The sequence below is a fragment of the Magnolia sinica genome, chromosome 8 (assembly GCF_029962835.1).
Source record: "Magnolia sinica isolate HGM2019 chromosome 8, MsV1, whole genome shotgun sequence".
In the NCBI taxonomy this organism is placed as follows: Eukaryota; Viridiplantae; Streptophyta; class Magnoliopsida; order Magnoliales; family Magnoliaceae; genus Magnolia; species Magnolia sinica.
In genome coordinates this window covers 57,508,318-57,526,688 of record NC_080580.1, presented here as the reverse complement: position 1 = coordinate 57,526,688, position 18,371 = coordinate 57,508,318, and positions in this window count along the sequence as shown.

Below are 18,371 nucleotides of genomic sequence, written 5' to 3'. Positions count from 1 at the left end.
TGGGACCGATCAAGCACTGTTCACTCGACTGGTCGAGCAGTCTCTAGGACTGGTCAAGAGTCTAACAGAAAATTCCAAAAAATAGTAACGAACCATGGACTAGTCGAGAAAACTCTTAAACTGGTCGAGCCAGTACTTGGACTAGTCGAACAAGGTCTAAGATTAGTTGAGAAAATGACCTATAAACATATAAAATGATCCACATAAAATATGTAATGAATATGACTCAATCTAGGGTCATCCAAACCTGTTTGTGAGTTAGAACACTTGAAACATCATTTGCTCCAAAAATCTTAAATACTTGTGATACTTGTGTTTGATTTATTAAACTTGGGCATGAGTTATGCTTGAGTTCTTGAGTCTTTAGCATACAGTCGTTGAACTTCAAACTTGAATTTGAGATATTGAACTTGAGCTTGAAACCATGAACTTCAACACTCTTTACTTCAACTTGAAGGTGTAGGCAAGTTCAATGAAGATCCAGAGAACTTTAAAATGTACGAACCTGATCACTTCAACTCAAAGCATAATACAAATACTAAATAGTTTGGCATAACAAAATTTGACAACACTACGTATGCTAGATTTACACAATAGCATTTATAATATTGTGCTCATTTTATATTCTCTTTAATTAACTTTTGTAGTTTAATTTTGAGATCTTTATTCCAATCTTACATTAAGAAGGGATTTGTGATTTCCCCTTTCTTGAGATCAAAATTAAATCAAGGTAGCCCAGGTTGATTTAATTAAAAATCATTTAGAACTAGAACCTTTTCATCTGTGGAACTAGACATTGAACATCTTCGTCTACATCGGATCGGTTCTACCGGGCTTCTTTAAAGGAGAATTTCCAGATAAGTATCATTTACAATTTTGTATCTTTTTAGTTTTTGTGGTTATGCCAGAAAATCTCTTTTTAGTTTTGTCTGAGGTGATTCAAAAAATCTCAAAGTGCATAGTTTTTGTAATTGTGTTAGCCCGACTAAAGACACAATTGTCAGGGTTTTAAGGTGAACTTTGGAAAACCTTTTTTCATAGTGAACACTAATATCCCAAGGGAGTCGATATTAGGAGTGGAGTACTTGTGTGGCTTTTTTCTAATATTTGGTGTATACACAAGCGAACCACTATAATTCTTGGAGTTGTGGTGATTGATTGAATGTGCCAATGTGTGTGAATGTTGTAATTTATTTTAAGCATTTGTGGTGAATGATGTAATTTATTTTATGTACTTGTGGGAATGTTGTAATAACTTAGTTTATTTATTTGCTATTTCCTTTGCCTCTTTATTAGTTTGAGTTTTTGATACTTACAAACGTTCTAGTAAGGTTGTCCTGCCATAAGACCTTTAGTTTTTGGTGTTAGGTTGTCCTTAGAATTAAGTTTGTATTAACCTCTTAAGACTAGTACATTTGAGGTTACTATTTACTTGTGCTTATTTATTATTTGATTGTGCTATCTTTCTTTCAATTTCGTATTTATTTTTTAATTTGGCATAGTCCTATTCACCCCCCTCTAGGACGTTTACCTTGGCCTTTTCAAGTGGTATCAGAGCCTAATAGCTCTTTTTATTTGGATTTATTTCCTGAGCTAACCGATCCGAGCTTATAAGATGTCAAATTTTGATAGCCTCTCAATCACTAGGCCTCCACCTTTTGATGGCTCCAATTATGGCTATTAGAAAGCCAGAATGAGGATCTTTCTAAGGTCTATAGATGAGAGCGTGTGGCAAGCCACAGTGACTAGATGGACCCCTCCTACCATTGAAGTGACTGGCACTGATGGATCTAAAACTATGAAGGTTACACCTTATTTTTCTTGGACCACACTTCAGAAAAATGAGAGTAGTGCCAATGCAAATAGGCTTTAAATATAATTACTTACGCACTATCACCAGATGAATTTAAAAGAATTATATCTTTTGATACTGCAAAGCAAGCCTGAGACATTTTAGAAATGACACACGAGGGTATGACTATGTTAAGAAATCTAAAATACAAATCCTCACCATTCGGTTTGAGGATATACGTATGGAAGAAAGTGAAACTTTCATGGACTTCTATACTAAGTTAAGAGACATAGTCAACTCTATATGGGGTCTTGGTGATAGCATCCCAGAAAGCAAAGTCTGTGCAAAGATACTGTGTTCATTGCCTGATAGGTTCAATTCTAAAGTGATCGTGATCTAAGAACTTCGTGATACGGATAATATGAGGGTTGAAGAGCTGGTTGGTTCTTTACAAACCTGCTAGTTAAACTTTAAGGCTCCTGAAGGTAAGTCCATTGCCCTTAAGTCTTTTAAAAATATTTCTCATGAAAATGTTAGTAATTTTGATTTTGAAAATTTTGAAGATGATATGACACTATTAACCAAGAAGTTTTATAAGATTTTCAAAAGCAAAAAGAGAGTAGATTTTCAAAACCCTTCTGAAAAGAAAAGAACTAGATCTAAAACTTGGAAATCTATCAAAGACAGCCAATGTTTCAACTGCCATGAATACAGGCATCTTACAAAAAAATGTCCATAGAGGGACAAATCTAAAAAGAAAGGCATGTTGGCTACATGACATGAATCGTCTTGCTCTGAAGCCTTTTCTGAGTCAGAAGCTTCTGAACCCGAGTCTACAAATGAGGTTAAAACCTTAATGACTCTAGCCAAATTCACTTTCTCAGACAGTTGTGATTCAACTAGTGAAGAAAATCTGAGAAGTGATCCTGAAAATGATAATGATTTACAAGATGCCTATGATGCCCTATACTGGGAAAGTTGTAAGAAAGCTGTAAAAATTAAAACTTCAAAAAGAAAAGTTTTTAAAATTAAAAGAAAATTTTGATAACCTAGTCTTAGAAAAATCACATTTTTCAGATTGTTTTGAAAAAGCTAAGTGTGATTTAGATTTTAAAACTTCTCAAATTGAAAACCTAAAATTTGAAAATGAAAAACTAAAACGAGAAATCTCTTTTCTCTTGAGTATGAAGGATACTTGGAGGTATGCCCATGGTGATCCTAGACTAGAAAGACTATTAACAGGATCAAGGAAATGTGGTGATAGATTTGGTCTGGGCTACGATAAAAATACACCTTCTAAATGCAAGTTCACTCCTCCTAAGTTTGTTAACGGGGAGTCCTCTAACTCAAAAGGGAAAAGTCTGAATCAAAATAGTTTTAAAAATCTTAAAACTTTTCAAACTATGAAACATAAAAGCAATCATATCAACTATAGAAATCAGAATCATAACCCCTTAGCTGAAGGGTACACTCAAATAGAAGGCATCAATTATGATGAAATCTTTGCCCCAATAGCTCGTCTTAAATCTATCAGACTATTTATATCCATTCCTTGTTACAAAAAGTTCAAAATTTACCAAATGGATGTTAAGAGTGCTTTCTTAAATGGTGATCTGCATGAGGAAGTATATGTTGAGCAGCCTAAGGGTCTTGAAGACCCTAAGCATACTGATCATGTTTATCACTTGAAAAAGGCACTCTATGGATTGAAACAAGCTCCCAGGGCATGGTACGAGAAATTGACTAAGTTTTTACTAATTCACAACTTTATAATGGAGAGTGTTGATAAGATACTTTTTGTAAATAAATACAATGATCATATATTGATAGTACAGATATATGTTGATGACATTATCTATGGATCTACCTATTTTGACATGACTGTTGAGTTTGCAGATTTAATGAAGTCAAAATTTAAAATGAGCATGGTTGGGGAACTGAAGTATTTCTTAGGTTTGCAAGTAAAACAACTTCCTGATGGGTTCTTTATCTTTCAAACCAAATACGCTTTAAACTTGTTTAAAAAGTTTGGATTTGAGAGCAGTAAAAATTTCGATACTCCTATGAGTACGACACTTAAACTCTCTAAGGATTCGACAGGTAAAAGTGTAGATCCTAATTGTATCGCAGTATGATAGGTAATTTATTATATTTAACTGCGAGCTGACATGATATTGCATTTAGCGTAGGAATCTGTGCTAGATATCAATCAGACCCTAAAGAGTCCCACCTAATTGCTATAAAGTGTATTTTGAGATATGTCGCAATGTAATGACCCGAAAAATTTTGTGCCAAGACCCGAGTACTACCTCTATTTTCCTTAGAAGCTAGTTGTGGGGTAATTAGCGCTAAACTCGATTGCTTGTGAAATTTGCATCAATCACTTTAAATTGGATCTGCATGACTCAAAACTTGTAGGATCATTAGTGCTATGTTACTCTGAAATCTGGGATTCATCGCTACATCCAGTTGCTCTTGAGAATTTTTGGAAGCTTTGGATCGGACCTGGACCGCGCGTCGAAAGTCCGATGGTGATGATCTTAGGCTGTTATGGTCACTATGTTGGACTTGGCCATCACCTCAAAAATTAAGTCCAGATCATGTTCTGGGTCGATTTGATTGAGTCCGGAGTGAAGAGTGTGAGAACGGTGAGATATTAAATGTGATTTTATGAAATCTGAGTCGTGTCGCTTGCGCGATAATTTTAAGCAATCTGACCGTTGGATTCTGACCCAATTTCACCCTCGCATCAGGGAAGATGGCCCAGGCATGTCCTTGTGCTTATGAACCTGATCGAGTTTTGGTGACCGTTGAATTGAGTGTGGTCCGCCACAGCTGATCTGAAGATCCGATCGGTACAAAAACTCAGCCTGACCTAGATCCATGGTCAGTGAGCTTAAGTCCGACTTCTCATGAAAAAAGGCCCACCAGAAGTGCTCCGTTAGATTGAGAGAGGCCTGTTTTGGTTATAACCTAAGTATACCTTGGCCCTAGGGTTATTTTCATCAATGTTAGGCCTATATATAGACCTTAAAACCCTAACTCTCTTTTTCATACGAATTTTCTAACCCTAGTTAAGAAAGAGAGAGGAAAAGAGAGAGAAAGTGAGAGAGAAGTTGGTGAATCATCTTTGATTCTTTCCCGTTCTTCTTCATCCTTAAACCATCACTTTTGAATCATTTTTCTGGCGATTCTAAGTTCTTCCTTGGGTAAGTTAACCTAACCCTAATCTGTTTTAGAGCTTAGAATAGTCTATGTGTTGTAGTAGCTCATTTCTATCCTTGTCTTAGGTTATCTTGTCGCCGTTGATGAAGACACATCGTCTGAATCAGTTCGGTGTTCTATTTCTGGCTTAAGGTGCAGACTTTAATCGTATAGGTTATGGTTTTCAAGGCTTTCAATGCCAACTAATGGTTTATTCTTGTTATGGATGAGTTTTCACATGCCAAATGCTATGTTTATTTTGCGTTCCTGATATGCATGTGTTATATTGAGATTTGTGTATTCTATGTATATGTAGGAAGTACCGTATACGTATAAAATATGAGCATGTGTTTGCCATGATTATTTGTCGTGTATTTATGCTAGATGTATGTGTGACAACTCCTTGGCAAAAGGAATTATCTAAATGTGTGTATTTCAACATATGCCATGTATGTTGAACTATGTATTCTAAGTGTTTGCAGAAATGTCTAAATGGTCTAAAGGGTGATATGTTAACCTAATTGTGGGCGTTGAGAAGCATGTTTGTAAGAACTTAACATTCTTACGGTTATTTAGTGTCCGCAAAGCTGATGAAGTTTTGAAGAACTTCTACTTAAAGGTGAGCTTTTCAGATAAATTGAATTTCATTAATTGCTACTACGTCTTGAACTTGTCTTGACCGAACTTTCATGGTTTATCTTAAGGTAACTTTGCCATAGTATTTTAAGTAATTTCCTATTAATTGAACTTAAAGGTTTTGTTTTTAAATTTCAAATCAAAGTTAAACATACAAAAAGAAATGTGAAACATTAGAATCCCCCTTTGTCATTCGTAACTAACAAACAATATTTACTAACCTAATTAAAGGTTAAAATTTCTTTTTTCAATTACCTAATCTACTCCCCTTTTAGAGCTATTTGTTATGTTCGTATTAAATATATTATCTCCCGATGCAATGTACAATTCCAATTTAACAAATGTTCAAATTCTCCCCCTTTTGTACAATTAAAGGAACTTAATCGAATAGAAAGTTTTCATGGCTTAATAGCCAAAATAGTTTATTTATATGGATATTTTCAATAAATTAATAATATTACTATGGAAAATAATAAATCTAAGATTGGGTATTTTAAAATGTAACAATTAAAATCCGTAAAAAATTAAAGATTTTCCCCAAAATGAAATAGTAAATTATACTAATTGAACTAGAGACTTGGGAGTATTATGGCTAATGTGTGTTCCATTTGTAATGGTTGAATATTTACACTTCTAGTAATGAGATGTCTGATTGCTAAAGGGTTGGGTTACCTTCAATTAAGACCTATACCTCTAAGGACAACCATTTGAGTGATTTAAGCTGAAAATCAAATTACTTTATTTCGTTCTATCTTATCAAATTCATCCATGTTAAGTTTGCGTCAGGGCTTCCCCTCTTAACTTATTCCTTTCATTGGTATGGCTAATAGTTCAAATTCATTGTGTTTGGAATATCAATGGATAGGATTGTCAAACTCGGTGAGAATCATACAAGAATTGAAGGCTTCATAAGTAAGAAAAGGAATAGACCCAGGTCCAATATGGATTGAAAGTAATCCTCACAGTTTTGCATTATGCCTTAACAAAGTGACTAGGCTAATGCCCTTCTAAAATAACCATGAGATGTATTTCTAGGCCTTCACCTAAGTGAGGATTTCCTTGCAATGAGTAGAATTTCCCAATTTAAAATGTTTTCAACCAAAGAGTAAATAGGAAAACGTAAATGGAGCATTGATCAAGCTTCGCTTTGTCAGACCCACACTAAAAACCGGGTTGCAAATCTGATGACCAAATTAGTTGGACTCATTATCCCATTTTGGCTTACACCATTTTAGATTCCATTCGGGCTCCACAAGGAAATTTTCAATGTGATTTTTGAAGTTAATCTGTTTAGGGGTTATAATTTAATGGTATAACGACTTGCGGACTAAGATCATATGATCATAAATGTTGATCACCAAAATGGAAACAATTAAAAACTCCATGATTGCTGCATCTTAAAATGTAAGTCATACGCAAAGCAAATCACAACTTTCGTTCTGCATTGGGAGAAAACACGTCCTTAAGGGCCTTTATAAGATTCAAAAACAAAGGCAGTATAATCAATCATGTTATTATAAAAAAAAAAAAAAAAAAAAAAAAAAAAAAAAAAAAAAAAAAAAAAAAAAAAAAAAAAAAAAAAAAAAAAAAAAAAAAAAAAAAAAAAAAAAAAAAAAAAAAAAAAAAAAAAAAAAAAAAAAAAAAAAAAAAAAAAAAAAAAAAAAAAAAAAAAAAAAAAAAAAAAAAAAAAAAAAAAAAAAAAAAAAAAAAAAAAAAAAAAAAAAAAAATTTTTTTTTTTTTTTTTTTTTTTTTTTTTTTTTTTTTTTTTTTTTTTTTTTTTTTTTTTTTTTTTTTTTTTTTTTTTTTTTTTTTTTTTTTTTTTTTTTTTTTTTTTTTTTTTTTTTTTTTTTTTTTTTTTTTTTTTTTTTTTTTTTAGAAATTAATCATAACCCCTTAGCTGAGAAAATTGTGGATTTACTCAAGGAGCTTCTAAAATCTAACTCGAATGTTAGAATATACAACAACTACAAGCATAAAAAAACTATCCTCCAAAACCCAAAACTGTAATGAAATGGGTTCCTATGGTTGCTTGTTTAGTTGCCCACACCGCTTTTAAGGCTTCAAGTCAATCAAAGTGGTACTTAGACAGTGGTTACTCTAGACACATGACATGTGATAAAGATTTGTTCACTAATCTTAAAGATATGATTGATGACTCAGTCACGTTTGGTGATGGTAGCAACTACAGGATTATTGGCTAAGGTACGGTTCAACTCTTCAATCTTCCTCCATTTGAGAATCTGTTGTTTGTAGAGGGCCTTAAGCATAATCTCTTAAGCATTTCTCAAATTTATGATAATAAACATACCGTAAAATTCACCAACCTAGGGTGTGAAATTTCTAATGGGAATGGTTCTGTGATATTAACTGGTCGTAGAACATCTGAGAATTGCGATATAGTCAGTGATTTAAGCTCGTCAAGTTATCGTGTTACATGGTCCAAACCAATAAGACCAAACTATAACATAAATGCCTAGGACATATACACTAATGTAATCTTTATAGACTGAGCAAAAGTAAAGTAATAAGAGGTCTACCCAAGATTAAGAAATTGGATAAAATTTGTGACAAATGTCAGATTGGAAAACAAACAAGGAGTGCTCACAAGAAAGTGAACTCCAATGCCACATCCAAACCCCTTAAACTTCTCCTCATGGATCTCATTGGACCGACTAGAACAGAGAGCCGAGGTGGTAAGAAATATATTCTGGTTATAGTAAATGACTTTACCAGATATACATGGGTAGTTTTCATGAGAGAGAAATCTGAAACTCACGATGAAGTGAAAAGGGTACTCAAGCGTATCCAAACTGAGAAGGAATCACATGTCTCTAAAATTCTTAGTGATCATGATTCCGAATTTGATAACAACAGTTTTGAGAATTTTTGTAGCAATCATGGAATATCACTAATCGTGTTTATACTAGAAAGTCTACTAATAAGACCTTATATGAACTATGGTTGAATAAGAAGCCTTTTATTAAATACTTTCAAGTTTTTGGCAACAACTGCTACAATTTATGTGACCGTGAAAATCTGAGAAAATTCGACACTAAAAGTGATGAGGGTATTTTCCTAGGATATGCGCTAAATAGTTGTGCGTATCATTTTCTCAACAATAGGACCAGTGTTATTCAAGAATCCATTAATGTGGGTATAGATGATCACTTGAATACACTTGTCTTAAGTTTAGAAGATGATGAAGTCTCTTTATTTAATAAACCAGACTCTTTGTCTAGTTAAAATGACCCTGAACTGCGGTCAGTTAAAGAACATCTAACTGATCAAATTCTTGGGAATCCTCTCACTAGTGTGTGTACTCATAGACAATTAAAAAATATTTGTAATTATGTGTGTTTCACATCCCAGATTGAGTCGGCCAACGTAAAAGAAGCTCTTGCTGATGAAAAGTAGATAGTAGAAATGCAAGAAGAAGTTAATCAATTCGTAATGAATGATGTATGGTACTTAGTTCCTAGACCTAATGATAAACACATTGAGATTTGTGTATTTTATATATATGTAGGAAGTACCGTATACGTATAAAATATGAGCATGTGTTTGCCATGATTATTTGTCATGTATTTATGCTAGATGTATGTGTGACAACTCCTTGGCAAAAAGAATTGTCTAAATGTGTGTATTTCAACATACGCCATGTATGTTGAACTATGTATTCTAAGTGTTTGCAGAAATGTCTAAATGGTCTAAAGGGTGATATGTTAACCTAATTGTGGGCGTTGAGAAGCGATTCTCAACACTCCTATTGATGTGTATGATTTATCACATGCAAGTCATATTCCTTGTTGTTTAAGTTCAAGTATTACTTATGTGAGAATCCATGTTAAGTTGATACTCTTCAAATGCTTACATACCACATGATTTGAGTTGTTGTTCCATTACTATTCTAAATTGTTGATTTCAATATCTGTTGTAGTGGAATGTGTTTGGGACTATGAATAGTCCAGGAAATCGGTAATTGGCCTTGAGTTCGTGGCTGAGGTTGCTTTCGCCACGTAGGAAGTGATTAGACGAACCCGAGTCGTATTAGAGTTGTCGGCAGTAGTTTGGCCACACGGAGTGTTTGCGCACTCTATGTCGTTCAACCCAACGTGCGCTCGTGCTAGTCGAGTTCGTCAAGTAACCCGATTGTCCGATGTATGTTCACCATGTATGAACGCTATTGTTTGAATCTAGGGTACCAAACTTACCAGTGCAAATCTTGTTAACCGTTATAGCTTGATCTGCTAAGACTCATGAGCCGGACATGGTGGTATGGGACACCGTGGTCGAGCTGTCGGCTTACGCTGGGGTGACGAGCCTCCCCGTAGTGACCAGTGAGCAACCAAACTCGTGAGCCAATTATGGTGGTATGGGACACTATATTCGTACTGTCGGCCTACATTGATTGGTGACGAGCCCTTTGTAGTGACCTCGAGCATACCTGGATACCGCATTGAGGTGACGAGCCTTATTGTAGTAACGAAGGTATGATAGGCGTGCATTAATTGGTGACGAGCCCTTTGCAGCGACCTAAAATCATATGATCGTATGAGATGTCTAGGACTGACGACCCTAGAATGGATCACTGTTTGGAAATTGATATGAGGAAGGTACCTTAGCTTCCTAATCTTGCTGTATGAAAAGGACTAATAACAACTTGGTAATCATGTTCATGCACCACATTGCATGTTCCTGGAAGAGGTGGAGCACTTTGAGGCGATGTCATGCATAACATAAGATGAAGACGCTGAGGGTGTACGTGTGAGGGCACGCATCATTCTACATATATCCTTACATTAACAAGAGTACTTAGGACATGTTTGATTGTTCTGCTTTATCATTACTGCTTGATTGAATTAAGAACATGTTGACCTTTGCTATATTGTTCCACTGAGTTGATCACTCACTCCCATGTTCTGGGGAGGTGTTTAAACACCCACCAGACTCTGTCTTAGTTGCAGATGTTGATGCGACCTCTGAGGCAGAGCAGGAGTTCGAGGATGATGAGGCTGCATTTTCTTTCATGCAGTTTTCAGGCGGGTTCTATTGAGCCTTGTTCTGATGTATGGGAATTCTAGGATTTCTTTTTGGGAATAGATATTGTCTTTTGATGCTTGTAATTTTGATAGCAACACTTGTAGTATGACCTGGTATGTATATGTATTTCAGGGATTTGCACATGTACACATATATTTCTCTAAGTCTTCCGCTTGCGTTCTTCACTTATCCCTAAATTATGTTTGCAGTTTGGCTTAATCTATTCCATGTTTTATGTACTCATATAGACAACATACATCCATCATTAAATATGTTGCATAAGTGATGTTTTGAAACTCGGGAGCTGAGTTATGCTCGACCCCCGAATTTCAGGGCGTTACATGCAAGTTCGGTCAAACTTGGTCTTTGGTATCCTCATGATACTAATGTTCAATTAGTCAGTTATTCGGATGCTGAATTAATTGATTTAGAATAAAAGAAGACCTCTATTTATAGGTTGAAATTCGGTTGCTTCGACTTGTCTAAGGTCTTCTTCGACTCGTCTAAGATCTAACAAAATTTCAAATTTTCGGCGCAATCGGATAAAACCGTTCTTTGATTGGTCGAAGGCCCTGCTCAACTGGTTGAGGGCCCTGTTTAACTAGTCGAACACTGCATTCGATGGTCGAGGGTACAAAAAATCAGTCGATGGACTTCGAGTCGAGCACCCTTCGACTGGTCGAGCACCTGCTCGATTGGTCGAGAAACCACTAGAATTATCTGTTTTTAGAGTTTGAATCTTGGACTAGATAAAGTTTTTCTTGGACTGGTTTAACCAAGGCTTGGATTAGTTGAACTAAGGCTTAGACTAGTCGAACTAAAGTCTAATAAAAGTATAAAAGCCCATATAAGTTTAGCATTTGAAAGAACCTAAGCCTAATGTCTTTCTAGGGTCATTTATGCCTGACAGAGCTGGACATTGAAGTGTATTGAATGAATCTTCTACTTAAAGGTGGAGCTTGATCTTCTACTAGTAGTAGAACTTGAATATTCTTTAGCTTGCATTATCTACGTCTTGAACTTGTTCTTGCACTGTACACTCTTCATGGTTTGTTCTTAAAGGTGAACTTTCCATCATGAACTTGAAGGTGAACTTTCCATCACTTGAGATTGAACTTGAAGGTGTTTGGCTCATTGAAATTTGACAAAATAAAAGTGTGCACAACACTTACAATCAAACAAAAGTGTGCACAACACTTATAATCTCCCCCTTTGTCAAATTCGTAACAAAACTAACAAAATAGTTTGTACATCAACCATAAAATAAAGTAGTTGAAAATTTCTTTTATTTCCACTTCTACTCTGCTACTCCCCCTCAATGAGACCTACTCTTTGTATTTTACCTGTATTAGAACATGTACATATACTCCCAATGCAATGTACAATTCCAATTCCAACAACTTGCTAAATTCTCCCCCTTTTTGTCACAAATTGATAAAGGAATGAGTATCAAAGTAGACAAATATATGGCTGAGTTAGCAGAACAGGAACTAGATTAATATAACTGAACTATGAGATAGAGAATATAATAAAGTTGAGCAAGTGCAACATATAACCAAAGCATAAAAGAGAGTATGTTCTAAAAAGTGTAACAATTTAAACATCCCAACAAAAATAAAAGTTATACCGCCCCAAAATGAAATAAGTTCAAATCATACTAATCAGAAGCATAGGAGGATGGGGGAGGTATTGATGGGTCAATCTGGTGTAGTCCTTTAGTAATGCGATGACAGTATTTACACATATACGTCAATGAGGATCTATGACTTTCTGCCAGATTATCCTGGGATACCTTCAATTCAACAACCTTCTCCTCTAAGGAATGAAGCCGATTATCAACTTAAGAAGGCTGGAAATCAAGATCAGCTTCATCGTCTGATTTTATCTCATCAAATATGTCATCCATAGTTGTGTCTGTAGGCAAGGGCGCTTCCTGTTCTTCAACATCATCCTCATCTCACTGGCCTGGCAGATAGTCCAAATTCATCTTGTGAATGTTGGAGTTATCAAATGGAAGGATTGCTACAAGTACCTCAGTTGGAAGAATGACCACATTACAACGAATTGCAAGGCTAGTCATAAGATAAGCAAAAGGAACAGACCCATGGCCAGGATGGATATGAAATTGAATACCTTCATCATTGATATTTATGTCCATTAGACCTGAAATAAGATGTCTATCAACAGGTAATGTCCCTTCTCTAAAATTAATGGAGAATGTCAGATCATCTAGGGGCGCTTCACCTATAGACACATACATTCCTTGTGCAATAGAGTGGTATGTCGTTTCGCCCCAATTTAAAATATTTTCCCAACCAACAGAGGTAAAGATAGGAAGAAACTTAAATGGAGCTATATCATCAACATTAACTGTCATTTCTATCACGCCCCAAACTCAAAAACCGGGCTTGCAAAATTCTTGATCGTCGAATTCAGTGTTGACAGCCTCCGTAGTATCCCATTCTCGGCTCCTGACACCCATATGTTAGATTCCAATCCCGGGGTCCTACAAGGAGAATTTTCAATGTGATTTTTTTCGAAAGGTTAATCTGTTTAGGTGGTTATACATTTGTACATGGTATCAACGCATATCGAAGAGACGAACCTGTTTGACATGTCACACATAATATGGTGCATCAGCTCAATAGTAATGAAGGAAACAATAACAAACTCCAACAGCTCTTGGATGCATCCTGAAAAAGTGTAAGTCATACGCATGAGCAAATCACAACTCGTTCGTCTACTGCATGTTGGGAGTAAAACACGCCTTATCAGGGCGCTCCCATAAAGACATCCAAAGCAACCATAGGCATGTTATCAACCAATCATGTTATTATAGGTGAGTAGGTTATCAATCAATCATGTCATACAACTACACAGGTTATTATGAACATGACATCAGTAATAGGTTTGTCACTCAACAAGCGACCATGAATCATTAAAATAGCTAATCATCATAAACAAGATAATCAAATTCCATTTTATACTATATAACATATGATGGAAGGGCAATGGTAGAGCTAGCGTGTGTGGTTGGGATGATAGCACGTAGTATCGCAAGCTATGAGATTCATCACAAGAGACTTCTATCCAAACTAATCCCGTACCTAAATTTGGATAGCTAGACTCAATGTGGTAAACTCCTAATCTTAAGTTGGTCGCGTACCTAACCAAAATTATGGCCATTGCGAAGGTACACATAATGATTTAGTTGCACACCACCAACCCGAGTGGATAGTGAATGAATGAATGAATGAGTCAAATGCTGAGTACGCAACTCCTACTCAGTAAGTCCACATATAAAGACCACAACGCTTCCGATGTAGGAAAAGGTTCCGCCCCATTGTATGCACAGTAGCCTGCCAACCACTAGTAGCTCGCCCAGGCCCTTAGGCCCCGCCTATATCAGCCTCCGCCTACGTGTGCTCGCCCATATGAATAACAGTGATGGGGCATCACAATATCAATACCGTACATCTCTGGGATATCACCGGGGTCTAGTACGATGCTGTTAGAAATACTAAGGCTATGCGGTACAAGGCCTACGTGGCCGATGTCATATGCAAGATGCAATGCAAGCATGCCAGTCCTCATTAAGATCCACATATCAGTACAGTTCATCTCTGGAATATCATCGGGGTCTAGTAGACTCAACACAAGCTTGCCACCCCATCTAAGCGCACAACTGGGTAAGTGGAAGAGACCTCACTATCCGCACGCCAATATCAGGCCCGGCTCGTCGATAGTGGACCCATTTCTCAAGTTGGGTTAGACTCAGCCTAATCATTGCTCCCTCTCTTGGGCGGGTAAGGTCACACCCCATTCCAACTGACCACGACACAGTAGGAGACACGGCCTACTGGTTTCCAGCCCTCATGCCCTTATGCGCTTATGTATCCACTCGGTCTCGACATTGGAGCATCTTCTAGTACCATAAGGGTTTGAAGACTTTCACCCTGGGACATCTATGGTGCCCTCGTGCTAGAATAATTATTTTCGATATCCAATCCTGCTATCGACGATATGCCTGTGGAGGCTACGACCCTAATATCACTAGGGCGTACAGTAATCATGTCATATAAATGCGAGATGCATGAGTCACACTATCCAGTCATGCAGCAATCCTATGCGTACCGCGCTCATGTGGGACAACTCCATCTCACAAGGAGTCCTATAAACATCTCAACGCAATGACACATGTTATGATCAATCACTCCTCATAACAAGAATGTAAATGATGCATATGGGCACGTATCATGATGCTATACTTAGCATATTCTTAGTGGGTCCTACTAGACTAGGTACACTAGCATGACTATCAGATATAAACAATAATCGGCCTAAACATAAGAATAGGCAATGTGACGTGAGGGTCCATATATTTAAGTGTCTTCAATAGCACACTGAGGCCCAATAACTCTTGTGAATACTTAACAAATGGCCACTAGGGCTCCTATAACACGCACATACATAAGGTGCATAGGTTATGGTGGTACAAAAGTTTTAACATGTATCATCATTATCATAGACATCATTCAACATCAAATTTATCCCCATAACATGTATCATGCAATCATGTGCATAGAGTACATAGCATATATGGATTCACATGCATCGTCAATATCATGGCCATTATCCATCACTATCATACATGCCCTAGGCATTAGTTGTCTGTCATGCATGAGGTTATCCTTGTGTTAACCAACATCATATATTTATCATCATCTATACATCAAGCAAAACATAGTTATCTTGTCCACAATATCATCACGATAATCAATACATGCATTATTATCACTTGGATATCAAGCATGATAGTCAAGTAGCATGTTTTGTCATCATGTATATATATATAGATATAATGTCATCATCATTACCATGAGGATCGTTTTCACTTCATGATTAACATAAACAATGTCATAAGTACTATAAATAATTACTCATCTATCATCAATACATATGTTATAATTCACCATCTATTAAATCATATCTATCATTCAACCAACAACTCATAATCATCATTATCACGTTACCATACATGTATCATCATCTCACCCATCACTAGGTGCGTCCTACCTAGTGTGACTCCCACACTGGACATGAAATACATACAAGGTATGGGGTCGTATAGGTCAAGTGTGAGTCCCACATGGTGAATCAATAAGCCAACTCAAAGTCATAAATGTCCAACCACAACGCTTTTAATGGTGTGGATCTAATTCTACAACTAAGTGGGCCCTACACAATCCACCAACTAGAAATAATGCACAATCTCAAATATAAAGGATAACATGCTAACATCTTTCATGTCATATATCATATTGGGCCCACTAGCCACTTTGTAGCACCCTAAAAATCGAGAGTCGAGTAGAAGCTCAGCTCTCGAGTTCCAACGCATCACTTATGCAACATAGATAATGATGATTAAATGTTGTTTGTATTAGTGCATTAAACATGAACGAGATTATACTAAATCAACATATCATACTCTAGAGACAATTAGGTTACGTAAGTGGAAGACTGTGATAAATATATAAAGCATATAAGTGGTTGTAAGTCCCCAGAGTATGAACATGTCACCAGGTTAAATAATTACATGTATAGTTCCAAAATTTACAAAATGATACAATGTAATGGCACCTAATCCGTATCCCTGTAACCCCGTCAATGCAACTCTGTCTACATAGACCTGTCAGAGATTTGCATGTGGGAGAACTCCTCCTCATCATCATAAAAGTCAGGCTCTACCTCGTAAGCATGGCCATCACCTGTAGCTACAACAGAGTCTGGTTGGTGTTTTAAAATACCGTCCTAGAGTGGGAGTGAGTGATTAACTCAGTGGAGCTATAAGGCAAAGGTTAACATGTTATCAATTCAGTCAAGCAGTAATGATAACAACAATCATATCCTAAGTACTCTTCTTAATGCAAGAATGGTATGCGATAATGATGCATGCCCTCGCTTGCACTCCCTCAGCGACATCATCTCACGATCGTGCATGCACCACTCCAGACACATGCACTTCCTCGCCAAAGCACATGCAATGCGGTGCTTGGTCGTGTTAGCCAATATTTAATTAGGCTTATTCATACAACAGATTCAGGAAGCTAAGGTACCTCCCTTTATATCATTTACCCAAACAATGATCTATCTAGGGTCATCAATCTTAGTTATCACATACGATAGGCAAGTTATAGGGCAACATCACCCCTGATTGAAAATCAGTGGATAGGCAAGTTCAGGTCACTATGGAGAGGCCCGTCACCTCAGCGTAAGCCTAGTTTATACTCAAGGTCACTAAGGAAAGGTTCGTCACCTTAGCGTAGGTCGACAACTCGAATACAGTGTCCCACACTACCGTATTCGGCTCATGATTTTGGTTTACTCACTGGACGCTACGGGGAGGCTCGTCACCCCATCGTAGGCAGACAGCTCGACCATGGTGTCTCATACCACCATGCCCAGCTCATGAGTTTTAGTGGATCGTGGTACCAAGGTTAAACGGGCTTTTCACTGGTAAGTGGTACCTTAGATTCAAGCAGTAGCGTCCATACATGTTGAACATACATTAGGCCAATCGGGTTACTTGACAAGCTCGATTGGTGCGAGTGCGCGTTAAATTAATCGACATGGAGTGCATACGCATACCTCGTGGCCTAACCACTGTCAATAATCACCGTACGACTCGGATTCATCGAACGTATCGTCGTCGCGAACTAGTTCAGCCACTGATCGTAAACCGTTACCGATTGCCTGGACTACGTATTAGTCCCAATTATACTCAAACACAATAGGTATTCATACGTGATAGTCAAACAGCATGTGACAACCAATTTAAATATAAATCTCATTTTATCATTTTAACAAACACATAGTACACATGTTGCCATACATAGGCATTCCATCCCTAACTCACGTAGTAGCAAGATATGTTACATGAAGGAAACTATAACTATAGGTAAGGTAATGAGAATCCTATCTCAACACCCTTATTAAATACATTTCAACAAGTATTTTCTCATTTAGGCATTTTACCAAACACTTAGACTACACATATCAACGTATATGTAATAAATTTGTTATAACATATATTATAGAAAATCCTTTCACAAGGAGTTGCCACACATATAACAATCATGTATTCTCAATCAATAATCATGGCAAGCACAAATCATGATTCCATATTCATTAAAACATTTCAACAAACACATGGAATGCATTATATTCAACATAGTTCATATATATGTGTAATGTATGGGAAACATCGCATCTAAATACATATGACAGCAATCAAGTCAGTAATAAATCATTAATTAACATTGAAAGCCTTGAAAACCATAGCCTAAACATTTGTAGTCTGCACCTTTCGTTGGTACACTCGTTACGAACTCGGTTCGTACACTAAGTCTTTATCTACGACACAACTGCTACCTAAACATTGAAATAGGTTCGCTATTTCACCGGTTTGTCTATTTGGATCCCTAAAATAGAATAGGGTTAGGATTTCTTACCCAAAAATGGACTTGGATTCGATGGTGTAGTGATACATGAGGGATGATTCGGCACGTGGAGTGGTGGGAGTGAATCCCAGCAACAAACCACTGATCTCACTCTCTTCTCCTCACTCTTTTCTCCTCTTTTCTCTCTTCTCTCTCCTAGGGTTTTAGAAAATTCATATGGAATGAGAGAGGGGTGGGT